Here is a 7500-nt window from a genome sequence, read left to right as displayed (position 1 = left end):
AATATGACTCATCTTTGTGGACTACGGCGCATCCAAAACCATCATCTAACTATGAACCACTGGTATGTAACTTTTTTATGTTCATGGAATTCAGAATTGATCTCCTCTATGAGATAGCTTTATTTTTTCAAAGAAGACTTTGGATATATGTATACTTCAGGTATGACCTAGTGGGTGTGGATGCGAAATGTCATCAATTTTATCTATTAGTATGATCTGAAAGGGTTTGATGATCTTGGACCCCAAAGTCTGTCTGGGTTTCCAGGGTTTTATTTTTTCTAAGGGACAAATTTAATTCTACTAATATACTAAAAACTCAATTCCCCTCTTCACATTTGAGAGAGAGAGAGAGAGAGAGAGAGAGAGAGAGAGAGAGAGAGAGAGAGAGAGAGAGAGAGAGAGACAGAGAGAGAGAGAGAGATTCTGCAAGTTTGCCCTTTATTTCATTAAGAGACGTTTACTTTGAGAGGCATTGAGATGCTGGAAAGAAAGGCAAACCAGTTCAAGGAAAAAATTTGATCTTTTTACATTCACAAAATATTTTTACGATACATAAAAACACTTGCTAAACTTTTTCCCCTGCAGTATTCTACTTTATAAAAGTTCGATGGATATACCAAATAAACATAGATACAAATATGTTATACATTTAAAAAAAGAATTCCCCGATACCAGTTTTCCATCAGTTTAAAATTTTCTTAATAAAAAACTTTCGTAATTATTCTATTGAAAGAGATTAAACATTGACTTTCCATCGAAACTTCCAGTTGGTTTTATATGAATTTAGAAGACACGTTGTTTTCATTCCTATTCAAACTAGGTATTTATGCTTAGATCAGTGTGAGTTGCTGTCCAAATTCTTTAGCTAATTTGATTATTAATCGATAAGAAAAAACCTGTTCACTTATATACAGATATACATACATTTATATATATATATATATCTATATATACATATATATACAGATATACATACATTTATATATATATATATATATCTATATATACATATATATACAGATATACATACATTTATATATATATATATATATATATACACACACACACACACACACACACACACACATATATATATATATATATATATATATATATATATATACATACAGCATATATAAATAAACACATGAGGGTGTGCTTGCATACAGAATTTTTTTAATGTGTAATTAGGTGGGAACAATATTCTTTTCGTATTTTCATCCGTTTTATTTGCACTGTTCTTAATTCAACTAAAAATCAAAAGACAAATAACAACTAGGCTAATCCTACATAATTCAAAATCCTTCCCCTCCCATTTTTTTTACTTTCATCTTAAGGTTTTCCCTATTTGTCGTGTTATAAACAAGAAAGGAAAAATATATTGATCATATTTTTTAAATAACTAATATGTTAAATAATAAAAAATAAAAGACGATTAGACCTTCATATATGTTTTAGAATAAAACGCGTGTTCCCTGACTACCTACATTCATCACAACTAATCATTTTTGCGAACTATAAAAATTTATATTGAATTTAAAGGTTAAGAGTTTTAAAAACCTCATGCGAGACTTCAATATTTGAATTTGATCAGCAACACATTTCTAATAAGGACTATTGCACTTAAAAGAATTAATTGAATCGTTTACCAGCACTGTATACCTGAATGCACAACTGACACTATATTTGAAACAAACAGTCATGAATGGACATGAGACATTGAAGAACTTGGGTTATGTAAGCCTATAATAGGGCGGGGGAGGCCGTTCAGCGGCGAGGTGCAGCTGGGTGAAGGAAGACCCTGGCAGCAGTTGCATTACGGAGTTTAAAATGGTTGAAAGGGGTTGGGCAATTAGATGGAAGAACAGGTACGCGAACGGAAGTAGAGTATAGGGCTAAAAAGGGGGTACAGCCAGCTAGGGTCAGAAATGACGCTGCAAAACCATTTCAGTAATGAAGGAAGTCTACCGAGTGAGGTGCACTGATGACACTCACTCCTTAAGGTCGCATTGATAAAGGTCACCTATGGTTCAACTAATACGCATAAAGCTTTAATAATGATATTAATCATATCAGTATACAATAAAATAGTATCCATTCATTTACAGTAGGGGAAGTGGGTCGCTCTGGTTTTGCAATCAATACTCAGTTCGAATCCCTTTCTTGTCTTCCAGATCTACTGCCTATTTGACATAATGCCTCTAGGTTGCTGTGATAATAATTAAGGTTTAGAGTCCACGTTAATCGGTAGATTGTACATCAAAAGGACTGGCAAACTGAAATATGATTTGTAATTATTAATATAATTCCAGTTTCAACTGTAAGAGAATATCTCCTTTATCTTTTCCAACTGGGAAAAAGGATAGCTATACAGACACTGATATACTAAAAAACGAAAAAAAAGGTATTTGTCAAAATCCCACATTCAGCCATTTTTGCGCAAGTGGGCCAATAAAAGGGCAGCAACTTCCTATGAGGAATAATTTCCTTCCCATTTTACTTTTATTGCGCGATAAAACTATGACAATGAAAATATATTCCTTTGGTATGGGGGTCAATGGTAGAGAAGGAAAAGTCGCAACTGGGGACATGGAAAATCTTAAGTAACTTAGATTTAAAAAATCTTATTATAGAGAGTAATGCCTCTATATTTATGTGGTCATCTAATTTTTTTTTTCTATCTTTGGTTAACTACAAATACGTAATTAATCTTGAAATGCGAGAGAGAGAGAGAGAGAGAGAGAGAGAGAGAGAGAGAGAGAGAGAGAGAGAGAGAGAGAGAGAGAGAGAGAATCCTCAAATTCTGAAATATTAGCATAAACTTCAATAGGTAAAAGACTTTCTTTATCGATGTTGGAATTATATATATATATATATATATATATATATATATATATTATATATATGTATATATATATGTATATATATATATGTATATAAATATATATATATATATATATATATATATATATATATATATATATATATATATATACAAGGTCTATATAATCTATAGACCTTGTATATATATATATATATATATATATATATATATATATATATATATATATATATATATATATATATATATTATTCGTCTTTGTGTATAAACTAAAGATTCTATGCATTCTTAATCTGTGATCTACCAAATATTACCGGTGTCTCTGTGTTTATATTTCAAGTGCAAATTTTGGACAAATTCTGCAACTTTCCAGAGAAAATGAAACTGCTTTGCTGTAGACTATTTTTGCCGAGTCATCGCCCACTGTTGTGCCGAGCCAAATTCTAAAGGAGCTTGGTCCTAATGACAGGCAGAGGAGCCATATGCTGAGCGTTCTCCTTGGTGTAGAAGGTTACACTTGTCTTCTATTCATCTTTATTTCTTAACCAAATGTTCACCAAACAAACAACCTAAAATGGCTTCGTTATTTGATATTCATAACTTCTAATTCCAACTTCTGCCAGGACTTCTACTTATTTTATAAAATTCTTTAGTAATTTGAGCTTCTTGACACAATTGTTGAAGGAAGCTAAAGTTTTTTTTTTCTTTCATTTCTTTTCAGGGAAACATTTTCATAATCATTCAGCCTAAATATACTCTCATCATTTTCTTGTCAATCAATATAATTAAAATATGCTTTCATAAAATCATTACTGTAATGAAACGGGCCATCATAAACTAGCTAATGATAAAACCATCACTGATACCAAATTGAATAAAAATTGATTGGGCAAATACAGGCGTCGAAACCAATGAATACAAATAAGCGAAAGAAATATTCAAGACGATCAATGCAATAGACGAAGTCTATGACACAAACAGAAATTCAAATAGGGACAAAAATGTTCCCTCCATGACTGAGATGCAGTACAAAATAATATAATAGTTGATTTTAACGGGTTTATTTCATGATATCTAATTGGGATAGTTAAAATATAGTCGGTCATTATTAATTTTACAACTTTACTGTTGTGTGCAATATATGAGATACATATTCATGCTGTTCTATGATGTATATCTTTCTTTATAGTTTCTTATTATGAACAGCATCCATTTTGGTGTTTTAATTTTCATGGGATATCCTCCAGTTCCTACTGCTTATTTGAGGAGTGTATTTCATTGAATCGGAGGTCCCAATTGCCTAATTATTTTCATGAAGATCAGCTAAGAAAATTCACTTTTTGAATATTGCTCGACCATAAACCTTACTTATATATATAAGTGTATTTCATGAATCAAAATATGCGCCGTACATTGTTTAGTCACTGTGTGGTTCCCAAACTATTTGAGCTGATGAAGCAACATCTTGCTTCGAGCATAACTAACTAGCCTAACCAGTTTGGGGTTTCAGGGGGATGGATGGGTGCTGTAAGCCCATTCCCCCCTCCACGAGAATATTTGTAGAAATAAAAGCAATCACATGAGCAACTTAAAGTCACTTTGGGGCAATTTAAAGTCACTTATAAGGGAAAATTCTAGAATTGTTTTTCTTGAAAATGAGCGCTGCCCAAAGTTAAACATGTGATATACATATTAAAGTAACAAGAAAAGGAAAAGATGAATAACTAGAATGATATGAAGCATTACTTTATGAACTGATACATTATTTTTTAATCTAGGGGATTATCTGTAAAAGAACATCTCATTTCAAGTTAAACTTTCCGCTAGTATGTTGATTCTTTGAGAACCATTATGCTACACTGCATTGGCTAGATTTTCCAAATTTGCTGCAGCAGTTGTTGCCAAAGCAATTCGCAAGCAATTTTCATATTGGTCCTTGTTGAGTCTAGCTAAATTCTTGTTCTTCATATCGTTCACTGTAGAAAATGCAGACTCACAAACATAAGTAGAGCAAAATAAACACATAATTTTCAAAGCTTCAGCACAAATGACAGGAAATTTCATTGCATCTGGAGTTTTCCAGATATCCATAGCTTCAGTTTGTTAGCAAAGGTTCTACTGAGAGCTGGTGCTCACGAGCACTGCAAGACCGTCAGAGCACAATGGTGCTCGCGAACATTAGTTTGGGAGGCCCCGGTTTGGTGTTTGCGTCCAACGCTATTATGGGATTAAGTAGACTAGAAACTGTATAAAGGATAACCAATTTATTGTGTACAACAATACCTAAGTGAACAATTGTCTTTCTGATGTCCATGAGCAGAAATCTGGAATCATTCGTCATTGATATAACATACAATTCTCTCTCTCTCTCTCTCTCTCTCTCTCTCTCTCTCTCTCTCTCTCTCTCTCTCTCTCTGCACCGCGTATCTAACACAAGCTAATTAACCACTCCTCATTCCATTTACTGTCTGCAATGCGTGTTACATTATTCATGATAAAATTTTCACCATGCCGGATTACCTCACTAAGTTCCTTATTTCCATCAACGGATATAATATAATATATAATCCTGTATGTCGTTTTCCTTTTCTTCCACTATATTCAGAAGTTTTGTTACTATAATTCTTTTTTTTTTTTTTTTAACTCGGGATCCGGTGATCTGGTAACACTGTGTCGCCAAGACCTGGAGGAAAACGGGGTTAGAAGGTTGCCCAACTGCCACAGACAGATCAACCTAACCCAAGGCTGCCACTGACTCGGTGCTTTACCGGACTAAAATCCTTCCCTGACTCAAGGTTTTACCGATTCGGGCTTTACCAGAAGCAAAGCGTTATATGTCTCAGGGCTTTACATGAATCAGAGATTTAGCAGACTCAAGGGATTACCGAAGTTGAGGTTTTATCTGGATCTAGGGTTTACCAGAAACAAAGCTTTACCTGACTAAAGGCTTTACCAGACTCGGGGCTTTATTAGAGATAAGGATTTATTACCTGACTCAAGGCTTTACCAGAATCAGGGCTTTATGAGGGCCAAAGTTTTACCTGACTCAATACTTTACCAGAACCAAGACTTTACCTAATTCCAGGATTTGGACAACTGGTAGTATAAAAAACGTAATAATATACTTAAGTCTATCCTCTTCGGCCTTTTTTAAGAGATTCAACTCAATCCTCTCTTCTTAGACTAGTTTTACCATCACTTCAGAAGGAAATTCCATATTGCTACTAAAAGAAATACAGACATTGATTCGGAAAATAATATACAGATATTTAAGTTGTATTACTTATATGTGCCAATACAGACGTTACTTTCTTCCTTAAACAGTAAGTCCATTGTCAAGAAACTTTTGTACACTACGTCCTAGGTTCTAGAAAAATAGGCTTAGATCCAGTCTCTACAAAAAAAACCAGACTTAGTTCCAAGCTGAAAAAAAATATGCTTTGTTCCAAGCTCGAAAAAAATAGACTTCGTTTCAAACGGTAGAAAAAATGGGCTTAGTTACAAGCTCTAGGAAGAATGACCTTAGTTCCGAGCTCCAGAAAAAAATAAGGTTAGTTACAAGCTCTGGAAAATAGGCTAGCTTAGTTGCAAGCACTGGAAAAAATAAGTTTAGTTCCAATAGAAAAAATACGCTTAGTTCCAAGTTCTAAGAAAAAAATGGCCATGGATCCAAGCTCTACAAAAGAATGGGTTTAGCTCCAAGTTCAAAAAACAGGTTTCGTTCAAAGCTTCAGATAAAATAGACTTAGCTGCAATCTTTAGAAACAAAATAAGTTTAGTTTCACGCTTTATAAAAATATGCTTAACTCTCAATTCTAGAAAAAAAAATAGGCTTTGTTTAAAGCTTTAGAGACATTGGCTCAGTTCAAATTTCTCTACAGAATTGGCTCAGATCCAAACTTTAGAAGGATTAGGCTTAGTTCTAAGCTTTAAAAGGACTAGGCTTAATTCCAGAATCAAGTCTAGAAGGTATAGGCTTAGTAGTAAACATTATACGAACTAAGCATTGTTAAAGCTCTATAACGGATAGGTTCAGTTTCAAACTCTAGAAAGCATACGCTTAGATCCAAACTTTAGGAGACAGGCTTAGTTCTAAGCTCAGGAAGGAATAGACTTAGCGAATGTCTTCCAGATGCATTTGAGACTACATCCAATTCATTTTTAAAAAAAATTTATTCATATGATTTTCAATATTCAGATGCAAACGTTAAATGTTTATTTGTCCCAGCTATTGTATCTATGCTTAGAATCGAAAACTTAATAAGAAGTAAATCAATTTCACGCAAATTAGAAAGATTTTTTTTTTTTTTTTTTTTTTTTTTTTTTTTTTTTTTTTTTTACATAAATTAATGATCATTAATTTCCATGCCGGTGCCTGTTCTCGCTATACGATTTCATATTTCAAAGGATATATAATAAATTGTGGAATTTCATCTTAACCGATAAAAGCATGTCAACTCTCTTTTTCCTAAAAAATTTCTAGGATCTGTTCAGGAAAGAAGTAACGCGATATCTTCGGGAACCTGGAGTTTTGCATATATAAATCATTACCGTTAAAGTAAAGCGAAAATATCCGAAACCTTGGTTCTCTCTCTCTCTCTCTCTCTCTCTCTCTCTCTCTCTCTCTCTCTCTCTCTCTCTCTCTCTTTCTTTCTTTC

Source organism: Palaemon carinicauda, chromosome 3 (assembly GCF_036898095.1).
Source record: "Palaemon carinicauda isolate YSFRI2023 chromosome 3, ASM3689809v2, whole genome shotgun sequence".
NCBI lineage: Eukaryota > Metazoa > Arthropoda > Malacostraca > Decapoda > Palaemonidae > Palaemon > Palaemon carinicauda.
This window is presented reverse-complemented; position numbering follows the sequence as displayed.